The sequence below is a fragment of the Phoca vitulina genome, unplaced genomic scaffold, assembly GCF_004348235.1.
Source record: "Phoca vitulina isolate PV1807 unplaced genomic scaffold, GSC_HSeal_1.0 scaffold22, whole genome shotgun sequence".
In the NCBI taxonomy this organism is placed as follows: Eukaryota; Metazoa; Chordata; class Mammalia; order Carnivora; family Phocidae; genus Phoca; species Phoca vitulina.
Genome location: NW_022589725.1, coordinates 14,341,679 through 14,369,292, shown reverse-complemented (window position 1 = coordinate 14,369,292; position 27,614 = coordinate 14,341,679). Strand labels below are relative to the sequence as shown.

The 27,614-nt window shown below is 43.4% G+C and overlaps 1 protein-coding gene across 1 annotated transcript in view; it reads right to left on the bottom strand.

Moving 5' to 3' along the window:
• Window positions 1-16,476, bottom strand: part of KIF3B (kinesin family member 3B) — a 40,802-nt gene extending 24,326 nt beyond the window's left edge. The window contains exon 1 of the mRNA XM_032419437.1: window positions 16,383-16,476. The gene's annotated coding sequence lies outside the window, so the exon portion shown is untranslated. The remainder of the gene's footprint in view (window positions 1-16,382) is intronic.
• Window positions 16,477-27,614: the final 11,138 nt, after the last annotated feature.

Here is a 27,614-nt window from a genome sequence, read left to right as displayed (position 1 = left end):
TTGGTGGAGTGAGCAACTCTTGATCTCAGGGGTTGTGAGTTAGAGCCCCACATTGGGAGTTAAGTATACTTAAAACAAAACAAAAAACAAAACAAAAATGGGAAATGAGGCTTGAGGAAAATAAGAGAAAATGTTAACAGCTGTAAATCCTGATTGTTTCTCATATTATTCTCTGAATGTTTAAAATCTTCTCAAAAAAAAACCCCCCAAAACCACCAATTTCACATTTAAAAAAAAAAAACAGGTCTTCTGCCTCTCTTGAAGAATGAGAGTATCTGACAGCCCCTGGCCTGTGCCCTAACTGGCAGCAATGGGAGCTGAGAAAGCTGCCTCTTTGGAGGACCTGACCTCTCCAATCCTCCCCAACCCCGCTCCCTACTGTCTCACTCCCAGCATGCTTTGCCCATTTGTACTTCCTGCCTGGCTCCTATAGGCATCTCTGTCTATAATCAAATTCACGTACACATGATCTGATTAGAAAGGCCTGCCATGCTAGCCCATCTTTTTAAATGACATTTACCAAGGTTCTGTAATAACACGGAAAATGTTTATCATAAATGAAAAAGCAGTTTACAAAACTGAATGCATGCAATCACAATTATATAAGACACATCAAAACATCAACAGTGGTCCACTTTGGGTGATGGGACTAGAGGTGATTTCCCCTGCTTCCTCAACATTCCTATATTTTCCGAATATACTTTAATGAGTATGTGGTATCTTCAAATGGGAAAAAAATAAAGGTCTGGCAATTTACCAGAAACAGGCCTGCAAGGAGGAGCAATCTGCGGGCACACAGAGTGCACACTAATGCATCTTTAATCAATGCATTCCAACGCAGTGTCTTCTGAGATCAGACCAGGCAACCACCTGCCAACTGCCTGGCCTGGAGTTCAAGGACTCAAGAGTATCTGGAAGACAGCTGAAGCCACAGATCACATGGGCTATCCGAAAAAACATGCAACTCTCAGGCAAGAAGATAAAGCAACTCCCTATTAAGCAGCCCAAAACAACTGCCCGTGCAAGTTTCTCTCAGGGGAAGCGGCTGCTTCTACTCTGTATCCACCTCAACACCATCAACACCACTCTCTCACAACCACTGCTAAGTGTTTTGAAGTACCAGGGCTCCTTGTTTGCAATCCCTGAACCACCCCAAGAGAGCAAGTCCAATTCTGGGCCTCTGGTTCTCATAATGGCCAGTGATCACAACGGGAGTTACACAATTTTCAAAGCAGGATTATTCAGCTCCTGTTGAAAAATAACATCACTGCCCTGCAGAACTTTTATTTATTTATTTTTTTAAGATTTTATTTATTTATTTGACAGAGAGAGACACAGTGAGAGAGGGAACACAAGCAGGAGAAAGGGAGAAGCAGGCTTCCCGTGGAGCAGGGAGCCCGATGTGGGGCTCGATCCCAGGACCCCGGGACCATGACCTGAGCCGAAGGCAGATGCTTAACGACTGAGCCACCCAGGCGCCCCGCTGCAGAACTTTTCAAAGGACACTGAATCTGTGTTGAGGGAACAGTTCTATATCTGCTTATATATGCATAAAATATATTTGAAGGGATATTCATGAGTCAGAAAACAACACTGGTTGCCTGTAGGGAAAGAGCTGTATGATGAGAGCCAAGAGTAGGAGGGAGACTTTGCACGTCTGCCCTTTAGATCTCTTGAGTTTTAAATCGTGGAAGTATATTGTGTGGTCAGAAAAATAAAATTAGGGGAAAAGGAGATGGAGAATTTTTGTGAAATTGATTAGTAAACTAATATCCAGGTGTTAAAACTCATTCTTTTCTTCTTTTCATCTATCTAGTTTCACTGGCCACCATGAATATAAGGTAATAAAAATGTTTTGGGATGCCTGGCTGGCTCAGTCGGTGGAGCGTGCAACTCTTGGTCTCAGGGTGGTGAGTCTGAGCCCCACGCTGGGTGTAGAGATTACTTATAAAAATAAATAAATAACTATTTTTTTTTAAAAAAAGGAAAAAAATGTTTTAATTGATGAACAAACGGCCCTAAGAGTAAAAGTACTTATCTCAACTTTCTGGTGAAGTGTCATAAAAGAGCTTCCATGAGGTCTGCGGTAATGGCATCTTTAACATTCTAATGTCATTGTAGCTTGTCATGTAGCTTCAGCCCTAAAGGCATTTAGCGCAAAGATGTCAAAATACCAGACTAATAAAATATAGTTTGTTGTTATTACAGGCAATGTTTATAGCCAGATAGTTGTACGAACTATCTAAAAACTTTTAAACTGTTCCTTATAGTACATATGAGAGCCACAGCTTCTCAAACTGGCATCGAGTAATCAAGAGTTGAGTAATCAATATCTTGAATCAATCAATCATTTCATTGAAATGTAATACTCAAAATGTTATAATCCCTTGAAACAGCAACTCCATTTCTTGGAATTATTTTAAGGATATCATTTAAGGGCATCAGTAACTGAATATATGTGCAAGATGTACATGTTTATAATTATTACAGTACCATCTCTGACCACCTAAATACTCATCAATAAAGGACTGGTTATAACACATCTCTATAATAGGAAATTATGCAGTCATTAAAATGGCAATACCCCTCCAGGTATTTACTTATAGGAAGATGTTCATGACATTTTGCTGATGCAGGCTACCAAACAGAAGAGTTATTATGATGTGATTTATGTTTACATGTGTATGTGCACATGTGCAGAGAAAGATGTGAGGGAAACAGTGTAAAGTCATGGTTAAAAGCATGAGCTTTAGTGTTCGACAGGGTTTGAATTTCTGCACAGCCACTTAGCTACAAAACCTTGAGAAAGTTACGTAAGTCATAGTTTCTTACCTAAAATGCAGTTAATAACACCTACCTTAAAGAACTGTTCTATGGGGCGCGTGGGTGGCTCAGTTGGTTAAGCGACTGCCTTCGGCTCAGGTCATGATCCTGGAGTCCCTGGATCGAGTCCCGCATCGGGCTCCCTGCTCAGCAGGGAGTCTGCTTCTCCCTCTGACCCTCCCCCCTCTCATGTGCTTGCTCTCTCTCATTCTCTCTCTCTCAAATAAATAAATAAAAAATCATTAAAAAAAAAAAAAAAGAACTGTTCTATGGATTACATAAAGTAATAAAATGTTCAATGCTTAGCTTAGTGCAAGATGTGTAATGAACACTCAGGGAATGCAAGCAACATTTATCTCGGAAGTGAGCTTGCAAGCGATTTTTTTTTGCTTTCTTTGGCCTTTTCAATAGGTGCATATATTTTGTTTCTTATAATCAAGTGGGAGGATGGCAATAAAGCTATTTCTTCTTTGGGGGAAAAAAGTCTAGCACCTTGATTTCAGGTTAAGTGTCTTAGGAAGACAGGCTACTTATCTGGGAAGAAACCTACAAAGGTCACATACAAGAAACGTGAACAAATAAATTCCTGCCCTGAATTCAAATTGGTGCCAGGCATGCCCTATCATTTGATAACCCAAACAGGCAAACAAAGAAAGCATTTATCTAGGGGGAAAAAGAGGGAAAGAAATCTTTTTTTTTTTTTTGTATCCAATTGTGAAGCATTCATAAAACACATTCATAAAAATATATTCAAATCTAGAGGATACTTCTCATTAGAATCAGTGTGGATCTGGGGTTTTGTTGTATTCGATAGTCACAACTCATAGTTTATCAAGAGTTTAACGTAGGGACACCTGGGTGGTTCAGTTGGTTAAGCATCTGCCTTTGGCTCAGGTCATGATCCCAGGGTCCTGAGATCGAGCCCCGCATCGGGCTCCTTGCTCAGCAGGGAGTCTGCTTCTCCCTCTCCTACTCCCCTTGCTTGTGTTCCCTCTCTCGCTGTCTCTCTCTCTCTGTCAAATAAATAAATAAAATCTTAAAAAAAAGAGATTTTTTTTTTTAAAAAGTTTAATGTATATTCCTCTTCTAATCCTCAAAATCACCTTAGGAGGCATAGGTATTAGCCTTATTTTAAAAATAAGAATGGGAGGTTCAGAGAAATTAATTTGCTCAAGGTCTCTCAGCAATTAAGTGGAACAGTCAGGATTCAAAACTAGGCTTATCTTATTTAAAGACCTAAATATGAACTTATTCTGAACACACACACATATGTATATGTACATGTATGTATCAATATATGCATAGATTAAAACAATTCAAGTTATATAGGTAAGTATACAGTAAACAAGTAATCTTCCTCCTACCCCTTGGGGAGATATGCAGTGCATATGCAAGCATTAATGTATCTGTATTGCTCTCCCACCTTTCTTTCTTTTTTTTTTAAACTCAAGCGTAAGTATACTATGTACATTCTCCATCTTACTTTATAGATCTTTGAGGCAATTTCTGCACCATCTCCCCTTTTAAACAGCTGCCCAGATGTCATGGTGTGGTTGCTTTATAACGTATTTGATGGGGCACCTGACTGGCTGAGTCAGTAGAGCATGCAAGTCTTGACCTCAGGGTCATGAGTTCTAACCCCACAGTGGGTATAGAGTTCACTTAAAAAAATAAAATAAGATAAACTTATAAAGTATTTGATTATTCAACTACTGAGGGATCTTCTCATGGTTTCTGGTCTTTTGCTACCGCAAACAATGCTGCAGTGAATATCCTGAGCGTACACTTGTAACTACAGGTAGGAGTAAGGAGCAGGATCCATTCCTAGAGGTGTAAAAGCTATACATGTTCCTTTTTTGACAGAGGGGGCCGTCTTACCCCACCCCCCGCCCCCCCGCTGTCTCACTAATTCCCCCACCACCAGTGCACCCTGTTGCCCACTCCAGCCCAACATACAGAACTTACGCTCTCAACCACCATGAGGCTACAAAGCGGGAAGAGCCTTCCTGCCAGGAACTTCTCATTGCATGTACTAATCCAGGAAAGAAACAAAGTTGTTTCCCTGCTAAAAATGTATACTCTGTTGATGTAAAACACTTAAATCAACCAAATACAACATTTGGCTCTTGATTGGGGCCCTTTTTGGATCTCAATTCATACGAATCAACTTATAAAATGTATGAGACAATCAAGGACATTTGAACACTGGATATTAGATGATGTTGAAGAATTATTACTTTTTTTAGGTATGAAAATGGTGTTCTTTAAATAAAGTTCTTACTTTTAGGCATACACACAAAAGTGTTTTCAGATAAAGTTATGTGCTGTCTGGGATCACAATAAACCAGAGTGGGGCGGGGTGGATGGGAGGTTATTGGTAGAACAAAAGTGCCATGTGCTGATAACTGCTGGAGGTGGGTAATGGGTTTATGCTTCATTGTACTATTCTATTTTTATGTACGGTTGGAATTTTCCAAAATGAAAAAAAAATGCCTTCTGACCAATGGCTTTTCTTTCTTTTTTTTTTTTTTTTTTCTACTTTTAAGAAATTCTTAATTGTGGGGGTGCCTAGGTAGCTCAGTCAGTTAAGTATCTGCCTTCACCTCAGGTCATGATCCCAGCGTCCTGGGATCAAGCCCTGGGTCAAGGTCCCCGCTCAGTGGGAGGCCTGCTTCTTCCTCTCCCTCTGCCTGCCGCTCCCCCTGCTTGTGTGCTCTCTCTCTGTCAAACAAATAAATAAAATCTTTAAAAAAAAAAAAAAAGAAAGAAAAGAAATTAATTGTGGTAAAAAAAAAAAAAACCACTTACATAAAATGTACCCTCTTAACCATTTTTAAGTGTACGCAGTTCAGTAGGTGTCAATTACATCCACATTGTTGTGTAACAGATCTCTAGAACTTTTTCATCTTGCCAAACTGAAACTCTATACCTATCAAACAAAAACTCCCCATTTTCCCCTTTCCCCAGCCCCTGGAAACCACCACTCCACCTCCGTGTTGTAGCATGTGACAAGACCGCCTTGTTTTTTAAGGCTAAATAATATCCTATTGTGCGGTATACGCCACATTTTTTTAATCCACTGATCTGTCCATGGACATTTGGACTACTTCCACCTCCTGGCTATTCTGAATAATGCTGCAGCGAACATGGGTGTGCTCAATGACTTTTTTTTTTTTTTTAAGATTTGTTTATTGGGGTGCCTGGCTGGCTCAGTCAGTTAAGCGTCTGCCTTCGGCTCAGGTCATGATCCCAGGGTCCTGGGATCGAGCCCCGCATCGGGCTCCCTGCTCAGCAGGGGCCTGCTTCTCCCTCTCCCACTCCCCCTGTTTGTGTTCCCTCTCTCGCTGTCTCTCTCTCTCTCTCTCAAATAAATAAATAAAATGTTTAAAAAAAAAAAAAGATTTGTTTATTTATTTGAGAGAGAGAGTGTGGTGCACAAGCAGAGGGAGGGGGAGAGGGAGAGAGCAAATCTCAAGCAGACCAGGACCCCCGAGATCGCGATCTGAGCTGAAATTAAGAGTCGGATGCTTAACCGATGGAGCCACCCAGGCGCCCCTCAATGACTTTTCATTTTAATCAGACTGCCTTTCAGCTGGGTAGAGAGCCACAGCAAAAAACTACATTTAAAAGAGGGAAGTGGCCTGGAATAAGGAGAGAGAGATTCAGGCACACCTGAGATTGAAACCCAGTCCTACCATCCCAGCTCTGGGGCTCCGCACAGGTTCCTTCACCGCTTGCAGCCTATCTGCTGTCTGTAAAATGGGAAGACCACCAATACCCTGCCTGCTGCTTGGGGCTGTGTGAGGATCAGAGACAAGCATTACAGTGCCTGGCCCGCAGGAGGTGCTTCTGCCCTGACCCAATTTAGAGGACAAAAGTCCTGAGACGGCGAGAGGGAAGTAACATGGCACACCAAGTTAATAAGTGGCAAAATACGCAGAAACCAGGTCTACCTGACTCCAAAGTTCATGGCCTTTTTTCCACACCAGCCCGAGATATCAGTCATCGGGTTGTCTCTTCACATTTTTTACCATTTCCAGGCATCACCTGTACTATTATTTACTCAAGGTTTTTCCTTAAGTCTACTTTCTTTTAACCCCAATTTTTTTCCCCAAGATTTTATTTATTCATTTGAGACACAGAGATACACACACAGAGAGAGAGAGAGAGCATGAGCAGGGGGGAGGCAAAGGGAGAGGGAGAAGGGGCTCCCGACTGAGCAGAGAGCCTAATGTGGGGCTTGATCCCAGGACCCTGGGATCATGACCTGAGCCAAAGGCAGACGCTTAACCATCTGAGCCACCCAGGCGCCGCTAACCCAAATTTATTTTTTAAAAGAAACTTTATATCACTGACATGAATAGAAAATCAGTATCACTTGCTGTAAATAGAAGGTAACTATGAAAATAAATACAAGGACACACAACAATGTTACTCAATTCTAGCTAGATTCTGCAGCTTCCCTAAGGGCTGAGGTCTGATCTCTCTTGGTTAGAAAGCCAGCTTAGCAAGTGTTAAGAAACAGATAGGAACCAAACAAATATTCTTCTAGACATACTTAGAAGAAGAAACAAATGAGCTTAAAAGGGAATAATGCTCGGCGCACCTGGGTGGGTGCAGTCGGTTAAGCGTCCATCCAACTCGGTTTTGCCTCAGGTCATGATCTAAGGGTCCTGAGATTGAGCCCTGCTTGGGCTCCGTGCTCCATGCCGAGCGTGGAGTCGGCTTAGAGTTTCTCTCTCCCTTTCCCTCTGCCCCTCCCTCCCCTCAAATAAATAAATAAATCTTTAAAAAAGGGGGGGGGAATAACGCTCACCATGCCATTCAATGTAATTTAGGATGTTGTATTTGAGTGCCACCGAAAATCTTCTCCTGTTCCACCTACTTTAACTCTGCAGAATCTAACCCCATCTAGATCCCCCAAATCAGAATCCCATTTTATCAAAATTTCTGGTGATTCATGTGTACATTAATGTTGGAGAGGCTCTTGCCTACATGTGCTACCTCTATAGTAAACAGTTCCCAAAGTCGATGAAGCAGAATTTCCTATAAATTACAGGATTTATTGCAGTAATATGACGAGGGAAATACTTTTTAAAAAACCCTCTCCAAAAGTCCACCAGTACTGTCATGGTTCACTGTCCAGTTCCACAATGGTATGCGTGCTCTCACAGCTCACACAGTGCACAAACCTGACAATGTATGTAGAGCATTTCTGGTTAATGTCACCAACAACAGCCTGTTCAGGGAATGGAGGGTTGAAATAGGCCCATGTTCTGGGTCTTAAACATTGGGAATTCTGTATCAAAAAGAAAAGTGGATTAAGGAGAAGCAGCAAAGAAGGCTGAGAAAAATTATTCAAAAATCCTTATGGTATGTGTCAATAAAGCTGGAGTTTTTAAAAATTATTTTAGAAGCTCCTAATAAAATTTTAAGAAGGAAATGTACACTTCTCCTTTAGAACTTTTTCAAGTTCTAACTTTCCCCAAAGCATTTATTTAGAATTGTTCTCTTATGAGGCTGAGAGAGAAGCAGAGATGTTCATTAGAGCACTATACGTGATTATAAAAAGCTGGAAACAAATGCCCAATGCTAGGGAGAGTTTACTATAAACATGGAAAACAGGGTCACGAAATGTTAAATGAACATTTCCAAATGGAAAATGAAAAGTCTGCTTTGAGTACATTTATCTAAAAATATACCTGCAAGTAGACAAGTGTGCTGAAATTGAGATAGGATACATTTTCACAGGTAATCCCTCCCCACCAAATTGTAATAATGTCTGCTTTTGCAACTTTATTTAGACACTGCCTTGTTAAAAACATTATTGAAGGAGGCTGCCTTTATAATTAAAATTTTTTAACAATTAAATCATCTTGTTTAAAGAAATTGTCAGAAATGCAGACAAAGGTTTATGCAAAAACAATCAAGATGTTCTCTGTAGCATTATTTATAATATTTAATATTGAAACTAGCCTAAATGACAACAATAGGGGAAACAGGTAACAATTGTACATCCAGGAGAAAAAATATATTTAGGATATATTTGCCTTTGGATAGTAAAATGTTACAGTGATTAGTTCTGGGTGGTAGGATTTAAAGTGAATCTTTTAAAGCATTTTTTTAAAGATTTTATTTTTAAGTGATCTCCATACCCAACATGGGGCTCAAACTCACAACCCCGAGATCAAGAGTTGCACGCTCCACTGACTGAGCCAGCCAGGCGTCCCAAAGTGAATCTTAATCTTTTTTTTTTTTTTTTAAGATTTTATTTATTTATTTGACAGAGAGAGAGAGACAGTGAGAGAGGGAACACAAGCAGGGGGAGTGGGAGAGGGAGAAGCAGGCTTCCCGCGGAGCAGAGAGCCGATGCGGGGCTCGATCTCAGGACCCTGGGATCATGACCTGAGCCGAAGGCTTAACGACTGAGCCACCCAGGCACCCCTCTTATTTAATCTTTTCAGGACTTTCCTCATTTTTCCTCAACAGAAATTCATTATTTTTATAATGAGGAAAAAAATTCTATTAAAAAATGCTGGGAAATACATAAATAATTAATTTAAAATGCTGGCAATTGAAGAAATAAGGAAGGAAAAACACGATATATTTCTTAGGCTAGAATCTGACTCGTTACTGCAGATCTTGCAAAACCAGTAACTATTTCCACCAAGAACTATCTTCTTGCGGTTATCTTAAGTAACCCAAAGTGATATTTCATCTCACGTGAATGGAATCTTTTGTGATTTACTAGCTAGATTTTTTTGCTTAGGTTATTGAAATGTGTTATAAAGTAATGATTACTGCAATCCACTATACTGCTGGAAACCATGCCATGAGCTTTTAGTTTCTATTTACTTTATTCCCACACAAAAGCCCCAAAGCAAGCAGTTCCTGGAACCACTGCTGAAGGTGATATGAAGGACCCCAGAGTAGGTAAGAGCATGTCATGTCTCAACTCCCAATAATCTCCTACAATTTCTAGTTCCCTTGGACCCGCTTCCATTTATACACCGTGTTCAAATATGACAAAATGCAAGTGCTGCAAATATCCTGCCAAAAACTTTAAAAATAAAACCACACCCACCACAATTATCACTGGGTGCTCTCTAATGCAAACCCTGATTTAAATAAATCAGCACACTAAAGATAGATCTGCCTGTGTGTGAAGAGCTCAACGCCTGCAGTGTGACAGTGAGGAGACACAATGTGTCACCATGACTAATTGAGCCTTAAACATGAACATGCCAAGGGCGCCTGGGTGGCTCAGTTGGTTAAGATACTGCCTTCGGCTCAGGTCATGATCTGGAGTCCCGGGATCGAGTCCCGCATCGGGCTCCCTGCTCGGCAGGGAGTCTGCTTCTCCCTCTGACCTTCCCCCCCTCTCATGTGCTCTCTCTCACTCTTTCAAATAAATGAATAAATAAAATCTTAAAAAAAAAAAAAAAATGAACATGCCGAGCTGCAGTGCAGATGTGTGACGCTGATAAGATGAGCTGATTGCAATCAATGATCTCTGGCTGCCAAGAAATACGCTCGAAAAGCCCCACCCTAGAAGGTCTGGGTGAAAGCCCAGCATGAAGTCACCAAGGAAGAAGAAAATACCACTCGACTCCACGCTCAGTCTTCCAGGCAGGGCTGGAAGAGCCTTAGAAGGCTGTCCCAGGTCCTTATTTTGTGTATACAGAAACTGAGGGCCAGAGAGGTTGAGTTACTTGCCCCAGATCACACAGCAAGTGGCAGAATTGCTACTAAAATTCTTGCCCCAACCGCCCAGATCCTACCTCTTTTCACACCAGAATTTCCTGTGATGGCACACCCCGACCAAGAAATCTTTCTAAGACTCTGGGGAGATCAGGAGATGTTGAAAGGAAAATAATGAGCTCACGGGGCAGAGAGGGAAAACTGAGGCACCACAAAACAATCCTTCACAGGCAGTCAGTGGGTGGTATGGGACTTGGGCTGCCCTCTTCTCAGCCGTACAGATGTTACCACCACCATCAAGAAACAGTGTAGGGCCGAATGACTCAGTACAAGCTCACAGTTCCTCCCCAAGTCAGCTGTTTTGGCCTTGAGTGTTGGACTGCTAAGAAGTGTGAGAGGTGGCTTATCTTATAAATTGGGTATCTGTGTACTGACTATCGGTCAAGTGATTGACATCCAGGTTCAGTTAAAATAGCTCAAGGGTTTTTACCCTGATTTCCTCAAACATTCTTTGAAGTCACTTTTTCATCAGCATTTGACATTGGTTACCCAGGAACAGAAGAGAAGGGCTCTCGACAACACAGCAGGGATATATTGCCCGCCTGAAAGATGAATGAGCTCAGTGGTAGAAGGCGCAATGGCCTCAGACTCAGCAGATCTGGGGAAGTTATTTTACTTTTGTGTGCCTCTACTTTCCCCTTCTGGAAAGTGGGATTCATAACAGTACCCATGTTCGGGGTTGCCTTGAGGACTAAATGAGACAACCTGTCTCAAGTACTTAATGACAGTGCTTGGCTCAAAAAACGGTAGCTATTCCTACTACTTTTATTATCATTATCATGGGCAAGGCCTAGTTTTGCCACTTACTACCAAATGAGTGCACCTGAAGCTTTAGCTTGCACAGGACACACCAGGGGGTCTTGGTAAAATGCAGCCTGGTGTATTAGATCTAGGCCCAGATTTCGAACAAGCTTCCAGGGGACATGGGTATTCTGTCACGCAAAACACACTCTGAGCAGCAAGGATCTACCTAACCCAGCACCTAGCAGGTGCTAACACTATGGACAAAAACAAATGACCTCTTAGCATCTCAATGCCTCATCTGTAAACTGAGGACAGTACATATTCCACGTGATCTCCACTGACAGGCATTAGTAAATAAGAATTCATAGGAAAGAGCATTCTGAACTGCTCTATAAGTGGAGGTGGTGGGATTATCAGTCTTACTATTCCTAGTATGGAACTTACAACATTGTAAAGCCTAAATTTACAAGAGCAATTATTAGCATATATGAAAAAAAGGCTTGAATTCTCTTGCTCAGAAGAGACACTCCATTTAAGGATCCTCTAGGAATTCTGGCAGAACACAACAGCTTTTCAAGGGATCCCCAAATCAAAAGCCCTGAAACTTTAGAAATGTCATTTGATGGCCAAGGAAAGAACCACTCTGGTAGGGAAACCGTGGCCACGTGAGGCACCGACAGTGAGCTTCACTAGTAATGATTCCATTCTCTCTCCCAGAGCTGGCCAGCCTCCTTCCAGCCTTCATCGGCCAAGATCTCGAGTCAGGACATCGACGCCAACAGCCTGAGACAGATGGGCACTGCCCTGGCAAAGCCCACGCCTGCCACTCCACAAGCTGGCCAAAAGCCAGAGTGTAAGAAAAGCAGGGCGTGTGGATGTCCAAGGTGGGGACTTCAATGAGACGCATCTGGCTGTCTTCCTGCAGCATAAGCTGGGATCTCTTCCCCAAGGACTACAAGGTATGATGTTTGTACCTTCTGCCCCTCCAGCAAGTTCTGAGTAAGCCATTGCTAATTCTTCCTCACAGGGCACCTTACCAAAAAATTCTTTCATCATTTTAGCGGCAGATGGCACCACCACCATCTACCTAACTGCTCAGGCCAAAAACCCAGGAGTCATCCTTGATTCCTTCGGCTCTTCTCCCAACCACATTCCTGCTGGTTCTGCCTCCAAAACACATCCCCAATTCACCCTCTTGTACTCATCTCCACTGCTACCCCTCTAGCAGGCCACCATCACCTCTCTACTGGCCTCCTAACTACCCTTCTGGCTGCCATGCTTATCCCCCTTAAAATTCATTGGTCACACAGAGGCCAAAGTGATTTAAAAAATAAAAAACAGGTTAAGTGTCTGCCTTCCGCTCAGATCAGATCCCAGGGTCCTGGGATCGAGTTGCTTTAGGCTCCCTGCTCAGCGGGGAGTCTGCTTCTCCCTTTCCCGCTGCCCCCCCCTCAGCTCATGCTCTCTCTCTCTCTCTCACACTCTCTCAAATAAATAAAAATCTTAAAAAAAAAAACAAAAAACAAAAAATAAACTATTGTCACTCCCCTTCTTAAAGCCTTCAATGGCTTCCCACGCTTTTAAAATCAAATCACAATCAGTTACTCTAGCCTACAAGCCCTGTATGATCTGAGACCTCACCCCTCCCCATCAGTCCACCTCTCCATTCTCCCTCTCCTTTCATCTCCAACTCACCTGCTCCAGCCACTCTGAGCCTTCTTTCAGTTCCCAGAACTTACCAAGTTTGTTCCCTCAGAGCCTTCACCCTTGCGGTTCCTTCGGCCACATTTCCACATGGCTGGCCCCTTCCGGCAGCAAATCTCCGCAAAATGTCATCACCTTAGGGGTGCCTGGTGGCTCAGTGAGTTAAGCGTCCGACTCTTGATTTGGGCTCAGGTCATGATCTCAGGATCCTGGGATCAAGCCCCATGTCAGGCTCCGTGCTCAGTGGGGAGTCGGCTTGGAAATTCTCTCTCCCTCTGCCCCTCCCCCTCTTCTGCGCGCTCTCTCTAAATTAAATAAATAAAAATCTTAAAAAAAAAAGTCACCCCCTAGGAGAGGGCTTCTCTGACCATCCAATCAAAGTAGCAGCACCCCAATCCCCATAAGAAGTTACTCTGACATCATTGTTTTAGTGTTTTCACAGTCCTTATTTCTATCCAAATTACCTGTTCATTTGTTGGTTTATTTCTGTTGCTGCCACTGGAATGTAAACTGCATGAAAGCAAGGACCTCATCTACCTCTTAACCATCATATCTCCAGGCTGGAACAGGGCCTGACACATATGAGATGCTCAGCAAATGCGGCATGAATAAAACTGAGGCAGCATGGAGCAAGAGCACTGAACTTGGAGCTGGAAGACCCAATGCCCAGGTGAAATGGGCGACTTACTAGCAGCACAGCTTCTCTTACCTCACGTCCCTTGACTGCAAAATGGGGATCTTAAATCTGCACCTTATCTTCCTCGCAGGGCTACTAATAATACCAAATGAGTGAAGGCACACTTAAACACTTTTGTAAATCACTAGGCACCGTACAGAGAGCACGTATTATTAACCAACGCAAGAGAAGGCTCTTTCTCAGGGACCCACACATCAGTTGTCAAAATGAAACTTCTAACTCAAGCACCCAACAGAAGCCTAGGGACACAAAAGAAGAGATGTGAACCAGCAGCTTTATCCTGCAGTAGGGGTAAACACAAGATAGGAATTCATTTAAAGAGTCAAATCATGGGGCGCCTGGGTGGCTCAGTCATTAAGCGTCTGCCTTCGGCTCAGGTCATGATCCCAGGGTCCTGGGATCGAGCCCCGCATCGGGCTCCCTGCTCCGCGGGAAGCCTGCTTCTCCCTCTCACACTCCCCTTGCTTGTGTTCCCTCTCTCGCTGTCTCTCTCTCTGTCAAATAAATAAATAAAATCTTTAAAAAAAAAAAAGTCAAATTATTTCCAAAGCCAGTAATACGCAAATTAAGTTTGGAGGCTCTTGAAATATATGGCGTGGGGACTGATTTCCACATCTTCTGTTGTGCTTGGCACAGAGGAATTTAGTGCACATTTACTGAACTGGGAGTTGGGCTACCAAACCTGACTTCCTACCATCAGCTTTCATCTTTCTTAGCAACCCAATCTGGCATGGCGTTGCAGGTTCCTGGAGCCACCCTGTAATAACACTAACATTCATGTTATACTGTGACAGCTACTGTTTTAAGCTTGTAGTGACCTTCTGAGGTTGACAAACCTGGTGCTATGAGCACATACTTTAATTTAGTCACTCACCAACCATAAATAGAATATAAAATATAGTATAGGTGCTATGTTAAGCCCTAATAATAATGGCTAACATTTATCAAACATGCCAGGCACTTTACATGTATTAGGCTCAAATGAATCCTCACAACAGCCATACATGGTAGATACTATTATTATCCCCATTTTACAGATGAGGAAGCCACAGCACAGAGATGAAGTCAATTGCCCAGTGGCATCTGGAGGTGGCAGAGGCAAGCTTTGAACCCAGACAGCCCGACTCCATAGCTTGCAATCAGAATTGCACAACAGCACTGAAAGGGCCTTCAGATGTCATTTAGCCCTCTTCTTTCGTTTTAAAGAGGAGGGGACTGAGGGACAGAGAAGCCCCCTTTTAAATATGCCAGCTCTTTTTTGAAGTCCACACTTTGGATGGTATCTATTTAAATGAAGCTTTATATAAGATCTTATTTCCTTGCCACTGGAGAAAAAAGGCTCTAGCCATAGCAGTTAGAAGAAACAAGAATACCCGGTGGCTTTGTAACAGCTATTGTTGAGAAAGCAGAGACATCAGGGTACAGGGGAGAAAATACAGGATTTACCTGGCAATGTGTCCAGCTCCACCATTTTATAGAGATAAGATTCTTAGGCAAGTCATTCGCTTTTCTGAGCCTCAGTCTCCTCGTCTGTGAAATGGGGATAACATCACCACCTACCTGGCAAAGTCTACGTGAAGATTAAGTGAGATAATGTACCGAAAAGTGCTTCTTAATCACATACTTGAAAATAGCGATTAAGCTTTAAGCACTTTCCAAAAGACATAAGACATACCCTTTGGCTCTGGAAGGGTCAACAAAGCCCACGTATTTGAAAATGAGACCATAACCTCAGTCATCTACATGAACTTGACCTCAGGGTTTCCACCACCAGGGCTACTTGTGCCGGTCCACATCACTTCCCCTGCTCCCAGCAGCATGGAGAAGGAAAACTGGGGGCGGTGGGATGTCAACAGCGAAAGGATACACATATGAGCTGGTGCTCTGCACACTTAAATCCCACCAGTCTTAAAGTCATCTCCTGGAAGCCTCGCCCAAACCACCCTATATGCCTCATAATAGCTTGTTGGACACTTACTATGTGCCAAGCTACCTGACATACCCTGTTTCATTGGCTTTCCGCAGTGGTTCATTAACTCATTTTACAGATAAAGAAAAGGCGCCTCAGAGATTAACTTGCCCAAGACAAGGCCACACAATTACTAAATGGAGATGCAGAGTCTCCAACTCAGACACTCTCGACTTGAAACTGGACTCTTGGTCCCCATGTCAGGGTGCCCTAAGAATTCTCCCTCTCCCCATTTAGGACACTTTCCACGTACACACCTCATCATCTTAACTACTCCGAGCAGCAAGTGTTAGGAGATCCCTGAACAGTCGACTGAAGCCTGACAGGGGAAGGGACTTGCCCAAGGTCACGCGGTGAGCCTGGGGCAGCGGCGAGGTTCGGACCCCAGGCTCTCGCTTCCCTGCCTCTCTCCAGAGCTGGGTCCCTGACCACCGCCGCAGACCCCTCCGGATGGACCCCGACCCCTCGCGGCCAGGTCTGACGGTCGGGCCGCACCTCCGCCCGAAGGACGAGGGGCGAGGCCGCCCGGACCGCTGGAGGATGCCCGGGAGGCAGGGCAGAGGATGCTCCCGCTCGCGAAGCAGCAGAGCCAGGCGGCGGCGCCCGCGCGGGCCTCCGGGCAGATCGCGGGCGGCGGACAGGATGGGCCTGCCCCGCGGGAGCCCCGGCCCCTCCCCGACTCACCTGCGGCGCGAGCCGACAGCTGGCGGCGGCGGCGGCGGCGGCGGCGGCGGCGGGGGCGGCGGCAAGCCCCGGGCTCAGCCATTCCCCGCTGCCCCGGATGGGGAGAGACGGCGGCCGCTCACTTCCTTAGCAACCCGGCTCAGCGACCCACTTCCTTAGCAACCGGTGTCAATTTCAATAACTTTATTGGAACACGAGCGGTGAACAGGGAAGCCCGCGGAGCGGAGCCTTGCCCGGCACGGTACTGGCGCTTAGTAGGTCCCCAACGCGCCTCAGTCCTTTCACCTACCCAAGAGGTGTGAGGCGAGCGCGTCGTGGCCTGCCCCCATCTGCCAGACTCTCGTGCCTCAGTTTCCCCATCTGTAAAATGGAACTCACTGCCTTGGTCGCGCCACGTGATTTCAGCCGCCGTTTGACCTTTCCTAAAGCGCTTTCACATTACCTGACTTAAGTCCCGAACTGCTACTGAGACTGCTCCCGTTTCGGGTCACTCAGTCACTCAAGCCAAAAAATTTAGGAATTATTCCTGTCTCTTCACTCTCTTTCACCCCCTCACCCACTCAGTCACTATATCTCTTAATCTACCTCTCAAATATTTCTCTCGTCTCTCCACATTTCTCCATCTTCAGTGCCACCATACCAGGCCAGGCCGGTCTCCCCTCACCTCTAGATTGCCTGAAATATCTGCTTCTACTCATGTCCAGCCCTGCCCTGCCAAGCCATTTTTCCCTGAGGCTGCCAGAATGATCACTTCAAAAGGTAAAACAAAACATGTCATGTTCCTAGCTTAACATCCTTTGATGGAATCTCACTGCTCTTAGAATCAAATCCAAAACCCTTATGGCTTCCTACAAAATTGCTGTTAAGTCTGTTCCAGCCACATTGGTCTCAGGCCAGGTTCTACTCGCCCCCATAAGAATCCATATGCTGGGGGCCCCAGGGTGACTCGACCTTAAGCTTCTCACTCTTGATCTCAGCTCGTCTTGATCTCAGGTTCATGAGTTCAAGCCCCATGTTCAGCTCCATGCTGGGTGTGGAGCCTTCTTAAAAAAAAAAGAATAAAATCCATATGCCATTCCCCACCAAACAGAAAGCTCCATGAGAGCAGAGTCTCGGTTTACCACTATAGCTGCCATGCCTAAAACCTTGCGTAGTCTATAGTAGTTGCTCAATAAATATGTGTTGAGTATTACATGAATGGATACCTGAGATGCTCTTCCTTACCCCACACCCTACTTTTGCCTATTCTAGCAGATATTGCTACTTGCTCCCCAGAACTTATTTCCTTCCTCCTGAACACACAACTAGACTACACTTCTCAGCCTTCCTTGCACTTAAGACCAATTTCTGGCCAATTGAGTATGATGTGTACATTCTCAGGCCTGGCCCATAAAAACTTCCCATACACTGGTTCACACTTTCTCTGCTTTCAAGTGAAGGACTCCATTGTACACCTGAAACTAACATAACATTGTATGTTAACTAACTGGAATTAAAATAAAAACTTAAAAAAAGCGAAGGACTCCAAGGCCTTAGGAGATCAATAAGACACCCCTTAAAGGACAGCTGGCCAGGAAGCCAGCCAACTTCCATCATTTAAGATGGACAAGAAAAGAAACTTTTGTTGGATTCAGTGATTGAGATGTGGAGGCTTTTTGTCACAGTAGTTAGCTGATCCCAGCTAAGAAACCTAACTCTGACTCATCCTTTGGGCCCCAGTTTACTTCCCTTCTCCTATTAACCTACCCTACTATCGTACCCATTATTCAATATAGTTAAGTCAGTAAATCATGTTTACCCTATAATGACTACAAATACTGTTTTCTAGGGCACCTGGGTGGCTCAGATGGTTAAGCGGCTGCCTTCGGCTCAGGTCATGATCTCCCAGTCCTGGGATCAAGCCCTGCATCAGGCTCCCTGCTCAGCTGGGAGTCAGCTTCTCCCTCTCCCACTGCCTCTCCCCCCCACTCGTGCTCACTCTCTCTCTAAGAAATAAAATCTTAAAAAAGAAAAAGAAAAATACATTTTCTATTGAATCAAATAATGTGTTTATGTTTACGTTTCATTTCTTCCACATCTTTTGGTATTTTCTAAGATTAATAATTGCCTTGATTTTTTTTCTTTTTCACTAGTTTTCTTTGTAGCTGTTGTTAATTTTTTTTATATAGGGTCAATAAATCAGGCAAATGCTTAGCAGTGAATTTTCCAGATGCTTAGGCACAACAAATAGTCCATGAGTTTTGTTTTGTTTTTTTCTCTTGAAGACCTCAGCTCCAATCTGGACTGGTGCTCTCCAAACCTAACACACAACTGTCACATTTGCTCTTTCCTACGTCTTTCTCCTGGATTGGATTCCCTGTTCCCTGGACCCAGTGTCTTCCAGTTTTACTGGAATTCCAGGATTTACTCCTTCATTTCTGTGTAGCACATTTTCCAGTAGATTCCTGAGAAAGGGTGCATGGAAGCAAATATTTGTAGTCCTTGTATGTCCAAATATGTCTTCATACTGTTCTCACACTTTATTAATAGTTCAGCAGGGTATAGAAATCTAGGTTGAAAATTATTTTCTCTTGGAATTTTCAAGGCATTGCCCTACTTTCTTTTGGTATCTACATTTAAGACCACTAACACTGTTCTGAATCCTGTTCCTTTGTATATGACTAATTCTTTTTTTAATCTTTGGAAGCTTTTAGGCTGTTCTCTTTATCTACAATGTTATGATATTTGATGATGATTCCCCTCAGTTAGTGTTTTTCCTCATTGTTGTGTTAGCTGAGTCCTTTCAATCTGGAGACTTGTATCTCTTTGTTCTGGGAAATTTTCTTATATTATTTCTTTGATAATTTTCTCCTCTCTATTTCCCCCCCACTGTTCTCTCTTTCTGGAACTTCTCTTAGTCAGAAGTTGTACCTCATGGAATGAGTTCTGAGTATTCTCATTGTTGTCCTCTTATTTTCCCTCTTTTTGGCTTTTTTTCTTTTTTCTTTTTCCTACTCTCTGGGAGATTTCCTCAACTTTAGCATCCATCCTCTCTATGGACTCTGGACTCACCTTTTAGTCATCAATATTCCCTTCTGCAGACTCTAAGTCATAACTTTCTCCCTCTGTTAAGTCAGTTACTACTTGCCCTCTGTCTCTGTCTGCCAAAACCTTGCTGAAATTTTGGGACTGCTAATGTCTCCCTCCTGTACCATTATCATCATGGGATGATACATTTTTTTTTATTCCTTATTGTCATATAAGTGGAGTTCATATAAATGTCATCAATCCACCATATTTAACTGGGTGTCTTTATTGCTTCATAATAATAAAAAAAAAAAACAGGTGGATGAAAGGGGATGAATAGATATTTCCAAGAAAAATAATAGAAAACATGGCTTTTAAACATACGAAAACATGCTTCTGCTCACTCATATTAAAGGAAATGAAAATTTGAAGAACAATAAGATTTTTTTTTCCATTTAATTGGAAAGAAAAAGAACCTCTGATAAAGCACTGTTGATGTGTTGATGAGAGTCTGGTGCTGACTGTGTCCTCAACAAGCTGTATAGTGCTGTGTGAAGGAACAGGATGAGTAGTAGTAATAGCAATACTAAAGTGTAGAGTGACCAACTCATCCTGGTTTGCACAGGACTTCCCTTGTTTCAGCACCCAAAGTCTCATGTCCCAAGAAATCCCTCAAACTGGGCAAACTTACTCTAGTGTGGTGAGATAAATTTTTTCTTATATATATTACTATTATGTTCCATTTCCTTTTCAGTGTGACCCCTTTTCCATCCAACCTGGACTGGGAGGCATTTATTGCTCAAGGAAGAGTTGTTTCAGAAGAAAAATAGGGAAAGGACTTTCTGAGTCCCCAAATTCCTGGAGAGGGACTCAGAATGAAAGAAGTCTTGGTAAGTCAGAGCAGAGCTTCCAACCCCCTGTTTCCAGAGATTTGCTAAGTTTGAGGGAAGCAGGGGCACCTGGGTGGCTCAGGAAATCATCTTAGGGTCCTGGATGGAGCCCCACACCTTCTCCCTCTGTCTGCTGCTCCCCCTGCATTTACTCTCTGTCAAATAAATAAATAAAATCTTTAAAAAAAAAATAAGTTTGAGGGAAGTAATGGTAGGAATGCAACAAGGGGAATGAGGCCAATGGGGTGGGGACAAAGGGTCCTGATATAGAAAAATCATGTGGGCCAGAAAAGAGACCCCTCCTTGCCAGATGGAGCAAACTCCAGCCTAGAAATGATCTGATCTAATTCCAGTGAGCACTATTCATCATAAGCAATAGAAACCAATTCTGACTGAAGGCACAGAAATAGGATTCACTAAAAGGGTAATGGGAAGTTCAAAAAATCATCAGGAATTTTCTAGAAGTGGCCAGGAATGAGGGAAGCCAGGTCATGTGGGAGCATGTACTACTTGGCCAGACTGGTGAGGACACTGGATGCCCAGCTTTCACCACAGACATCTGGCCATGGGCACTGCCCACCCTCCCCATAAGGATTCTCCACAGTCCCAGCTTCTCTGTAACCCAAGCTCTGATTGGTTGAGCTTTGATCACATATCTATCTCTTACCTGTCGTAGAAGCTGTAAAAGCAAACGTGAACTTTTGGGCTTCTATGGTGGCAGGAAGACTCTGCCTTCATTTACAAAGTGAGAATTCCCAAACACTGGAAAGAGGTGCTAGGCAGGAGAAAAATAGCTCATTATAACCAGACATCCCGTTGCCAAGGAGCTCCATCAGTCCTTCCCCTCATTGTCACTCAGTGAGGACAACTCTCCCCAGTGGCAAGCTTGACCCAATGACCACCCAGCCAGAATGAAGCCCACCGTGCCATGAAATTTTGCTCAGTCCTCATCTGTCTTATCCTGTGAGGACATCCCATTTTAATGGCTGGAGGCATCCCAAATGCTCTGCGACAGAGGAGGGCACTGGACATCTAGGAGCTTCCGGGCAGGAGGAGAGTGAAAAAAGGGATCTGCTGGTACCTAGCCTGGGTTGGACTGAATTGAGCCAGCTTGCAGTCTCCTACCATACCAGGAGAAAGGTAAATCATAGCCTGGACGCCCATGGATAGTTTAATTATGACCTTACCCAGAGAAAATAACTTCTGATGGACTCCTCAGAGGGTTGGCAAATGACAGATGGCCTGGCTCCCCTTGCAAGGGGAAAATCACCGAATTTCCTTTCTTCTCTCTGACATTCAAGAGCAGCACTGTCCAAAAGTCCTTTCCACAGTGATGGAAATGTTCTATGTCTGCAGCATCTAATATGGTAGCCACCAGCCACATGTGGCTACTGAGCACTTGAAATATGACTAGTGCTCTTGAGGAACTGAATTGTATTTACTCAATTTGAATTAATTTAAGTTTAAATGGACAGTGCAGCTCTGGGCTATGAAAAATGACAAGCCTGGACTGTGGGGTCCAGATGGTCTTAGGTTTGAATCCCAGTTCCACCTCTTGCCAGATAGCTGAGGGACCCAGTGCAAGTCACATTAACGCTTTGGGACTCAGTTTCCTCATCAGCAAAATGAGGGGCTATTAATGCTACTGCTCAGGTTTGTTGTGAGGATTGAGAGATATGGTGTGGGATAGTGCCTGGCACTTAATATGTGCTCCATAAATGGTGGATCTTTTTCCTTCCTTTACTGGGTGAGGGCCATAGTGTCCTCCAGGGAAATAATAATTACAAATGTAAGGAGTTCTGTTGGTTAAGAGAGTTTGATCTTTTAGGAAATTTAATACCATTTAGGGAAGAGGTCTGAAAAGGGATTGTGTAGAAAGACTGCAAAAAGTGAGTGAAATAAGTCAGACAGAAAAAGATAAATACCCTATGATCTCACCTATATGTGGAAACCAAAAATCAAAATCAAAAACAAACAATAAAAAACAACAAAAATCTGAGCTCACGGAACAGATTGGTAGTTGCCTTAGGTGGCGAGTGGAGGGTGGGCCACATGGGTGAAGGGGGTCAAGAGGTACAAACTTCCAGCTATAGAATGAATAAGTCCTGGGTAGATAATGTACAGCATAGTGACTATAATTAATGATTTTTATATTGCATATTTGAAAGTAGCTAAAAGAGTGGATCTTGAAAGTTCTCATTACAAGAAAAAAAATTTTTAACTGTGTTTGGTGATGGATGCTAACTGGATTTATTGCAGTGATTATTTCACAATATATACAAATATCAAGTCATTATGTTGTACACCTGAAACTAATATAATATTATGTCAGTTATATCTCAATTAAAAAAAAAAAGACTGTAAAGGGAATGATTTATTAGAATGCAAAGAGGTGGCATCCCAGAGCCTCTTTCAGGAAGAAACAAAATGCCAGGCTTGGACCAAGGCCAAGCACCTGAGACAACCTGGATGGTTCTCACTTGGCTGAGTGCCCAGGTTCAGTGTGGATGAGGCTCTGGGACCTGAGGAAGGCTCTACCAGCTGAGCATCAAGCTAATGCCTTCTAAATTCCCATCTTTGATGTTTTCTGAAGAAAACCAGATGGGAGTTGGCTGCTAATTGCTTCCTCCTAGGCACTTAACTGACTGTATGACCTTGGCAAGTTAGTTCACCTTTCTGGACCTCATTTCCCTATTTGCCCCCTGGAGGGGCGCTGTGAGAACTTACCCAGAGAATGGGTGGGAAACTGCTCTCCCAGCTATAAGGCACCATAAATCATGGGGGATGAAGAAAAAAACAATGATAACTAAACTCTCAGAGCCCAAAGGAGGTCATAGATGTGTGGTGACTAGGACCAGAATCAATGTCCCAGGACTGGGTTTTGTCTTACTTATTTGTATCCTCTGGGCATAGCACAGTGCCTGGCACATAGCAACACACAACACACTATTAAAAAACATATATTATTGGGGCATCTGGGTGGCTCATTAATATATGGGGATTCTATTATATACATTCCATTATCTATGACCTCTGGGTGGCTCATTAATATATGAGGATTCCATTATATATATTCCATTATATATGATGCTCATTAAGCATCTGCCTTCGGCTCAGGTCATGATCCCAGGGTCCTGGGATCGAGCCCCACATCGGGCTCCCTGCTCAGCGGGAAGCCTGCTTCTCCCTCTCCCACTCCCCCTGCTTGTGTTCCCTCTTTCACCTGTCTCTCTCTGTCAAATAAATAAATAAAATCTTTAAAAAAATATATATTATCAACATTCATATTTCACATTAGCAGATTTTTAAAAGCATAATATTCAATGTTGGCAAAAATAGCAGATCACTTTTATCCCACTGCTGATGGGATGAAATTGGCACAAATTGTAAGGAAAATTAACATGATGACTAAGAACCATCTGAGTCAGCCCATTCCACTTCCAGGAATCAACTGTGAGAAAATAATGAGAGATGCTCCTAAAGATTTAGGCACCAGTATGTTCATCCTGGCTTCATTTACAATAGGGAAATATTGTGTCCAAAATTAGGAGAATGAATAGATAAACTAAGATCTGTCAGTAAGAAGGAATATTAAATGATGTTTTTGAAGAGCATCTAATGATATAGAGAAATGTTCATGAAAATAGAATAAGGGGAAAGGTATATAATACTATCTATCAGGAAAACTTTCAATGCTCCATGGTGGTCACTGAGAAAGAGTCTCTTATACAATTAGCAGAATGAAAAGGCAACTTACAGAAAATAATATTTGCAAATCATATCCAGTATATATAAAGAACTCCTACAATCAACAACAACAAAAAACCGGGGTGCCTGGGTGGCTCAGTTAGTTAAGTGTCTGCCTTTGGCTCAGGTCATGATCTCAGGGTCCTGGGATCAAGCCCTGCATTGGGCTCCCTGCTCAGTGGGGAGTCTGTTTCTCCCTCTGCCTCTGCCCCTCCCCCACTCATGCATATGCTCTCTCTCTCTCTCTCAAATAAAGAAATAAAATATTTAAAAACAACAAAAAAAACCCAACTTGATTTTAAAAAAAAAATGGACAAAGGACTTGATTAGACATTTCTCCAAAGAAGATCTACAAATGGTGAATAAATACATGAAAAGAAGCTCAACACCATTAATCATTAGGGGAAATGCAGATCTAAACCACAATGAGATCCTACTTCACACCCATTAGGATGGCTATTTCCAGAAAACAGAAAATGACAAGTGTTGGTCACGATGCGCAGAAAGTGGAATCCTTGTGCACTGTTTGTGGGAATGTAAAATGGTGCAATCACTGTGGAAAACAGTATGGTACTTCCTCAAAATACTAAAAATAGAGTTACTATATGACCCAGAAATTCAACGCCTGGATATATACCCAAAAGAACTGAAAGCAGGGTCCCAAAAAGATATTTGTATACTCATGTTCATAGCAGTATTATTCATAATAGCTAAAAGGTAGGATCAACCCAAGTGTCCATTGGATGGATAAACAAAATGTGATATAAACATACAATGGACTATTACTCAGCTTTAAAAAGGAAGGAAATTAGGGGGACGTACCTGGTTCAGTCAGTGAAGCATGCGACTCTTGATCTCAGGGTTGTGAGTTCAAGCCCCAGGGTGGGCATAAAGCTTTAAAATAAGGAGGTAAGTGTGCCTGGGTGGCTCAGTTGGTTAAGCATCTGCCTTCAGCTCAGGTCATGATCCCAGGGCCCTGGGATGAAGTGCCTCATTGGGCTCCCTGCTCAGCAGGGAGTCTGATTCTCCCTCTACCCTTCCCTCCTGCTCACACTTTTTCTCTCTCAAATAAATAAATAAAATCTTTAAACAAAAAATATAAAAAATAATTTAAAAATTAAAAAATAAGTAGGTAAGTAAATAAAATAAAATAAAAAAGAAGGAGATTCTGACACATGCCTACAGCATTGATGAACCTTGAGGACATGATGCTAAGTGAGGTAAGACAGACATAAAAAGGTAAGTACTGTATGATCCCAAGTATAGGAGGTACTTAAAGTAGTCAAAATACAGAGACAGACCATGGAGTGGTGGTTGCCAAGGGCTGGGGGGAGGGGGTAATGGGGAGTTATTGTTCACTGGGTAGATAAGCTCTGGCACATCCAGACCATGGAACATTATTCAGCACTAAAAAGAAATGAGCTAGTAAGCCATGAAAAGACACGGAGGAAACTTATTACTAAGTGAAGAAGCCAAACTGAAAAGACTATGTTCTATATGATTCCAACTGTATGACATTCTGGAAAAGGCAAAAGTATGGAAATGGTAAAAAGATCAGTGGTTTCCAGGAGTTGGGTACAGGAAGGGATGAATAGGCAGAAGCCAGAGAATTTTTAGGGCAGTGAAACTTCCCGGTATGATACCATAATGATGGATACATGTCATTATACATGTGTCCAAATGCACAGAATGTACAATATCAAGAGTCAACCTTACTGTAAACTTCTATGGTCTCTGGGTGATGATGATGTGTCAATGGAGGTTCATCAACTGTAAGAAAGGTACAGCTCTGGTTGGGGATGTTGATAACAAGGAAGGCCACACATGTGGGGAGAGACAGAGTATGTGGGGAATCTCTGTACCTTCCCCTCAGTTTTGCTGTGACTCTAAAACTGCTCTAAAAGAATAAAGTCTCTAAAAAAAAAATAACCTAAGTAGGTATTGTGATCTTAATGAAATCCGACATTAGCAATCCCACTATCCTGGTGCTGATGATTAGAGTTCCTGGGGTGGCCACCACCTGGAGGGTCATGAAGATCCATCAGGACAAGATTATTTCCCTTTCCTTTCCCTGAGCAGCAAGGCCATCTCTGGCACTGCTCACAACCAGACCCAGTCTCTGCGTCAAGGTGGCATCTGACATAGGGTAGCCAACCACCCATCAGGAAATGTTTACTTAAGGTGTGGAGTTTGCACTGAGCTAGGACTCTGGAAGCACAGGGAGTCTTGGATATACCAATTCTGTGTGGCCTTGGGCAAGTCGCTTTCCCTCTCTGAGCTTCAGTTCCTTCATCCACAACCTGGACGTGACTGCTGCCGGATGACCTCACAGAATTCCTACAGGAGAGTTGATAATGAAGTGCTATAGTCAAATGCTTCATTACTTAATGGCCAGATGGGAGAAGCATGGTGACTATTCTAAAGGGCAACTAAGGATTCCGTATGAGGACAGGGGAGCGCGGTGTAAGGGAAAATCACCAGATGTGGAGCGAGGTAGATCTGGATTTGGATCTCAGCTCTGTCATTGATGCTGTGGGGTCTTGGGCAAGACACTCAATCTCTCACAGCCAGCGAGTGTCAAACCCAAGGAGCATGGTGTGGCATCAAAGTTTATGAACTGGAGAGTCAGTCAGACCTGGACTCAAGACCCATCTCTGCCATTTATTAGCTATGTGGGATCTTTTGGCTCTTCCCAAAGAGCATCAGAAGGAAAGAAATTCAAAGACACATTTTTGACCAGTAGGAAAGTGGGATCAGGGATGAAATGAGAAAGAGCAGATGGGATGGGGAGACAGATAATCCACAGATACAAGGTGGTGGCCTATGGTAAGGAGACAAAGGGGAAGGCCACTGGGAGAGCTGAAAGTCCCAGAAGGGACATTTATGGAGCACTTACAATGAGTCAAGAACGTCAATCCTTACAATTCCCTAGTATGAAGGTACTATTACATCCCCACCCTACAGATGGACAAACTGGCCAAGGGGACATAGCTACCACCTGAGCCCGGAGCCCACACTTTCCTCCTGCACACAGCCAAGTAGCCCAGTGCAGGCCCTTCACTCTCTCAAGTCCTCTGCAGAGAATGGGTGTATCTCTAGAGCAGCAAGATTTAAAAAAAACATTCTACTCCCCCCCTTCCCCAGAGGCTCCCAGACTTGTGGACAGGAGACGCAAACTCTACTCTGATTTGGGGTAAGGCCTGTGGAAGCACATTCAGTGACTGGCAAACCATGATAATTCTGTTATCCCTGACCAACCCCTACAGACCTGCCTGGCCCACACCTGTCGGATGGCTCCTCACCTCCTGGAGGAACAGGCCTGAGGCTTCTCCTGCCGACGTGGACCCACCTTGCTGTTGGCCGTGTTTCTCTTTTTTCTCTGGCCTGGCTCCACGAGCTCACAGGCCTCTCTGTGCCTTTGTTCTAGGGGTTCTCCCCACCTGGAATGCCCTCTCCCCAGGATGCCCTCACACACACAAAACACACACACACACACACACACACGGGCATGGCACATTTCTGTCCCTATCCATTCATCACCACCACCTGGACATAGGAATATGCTGCATGTTCTAGCACCTAAGAGGAA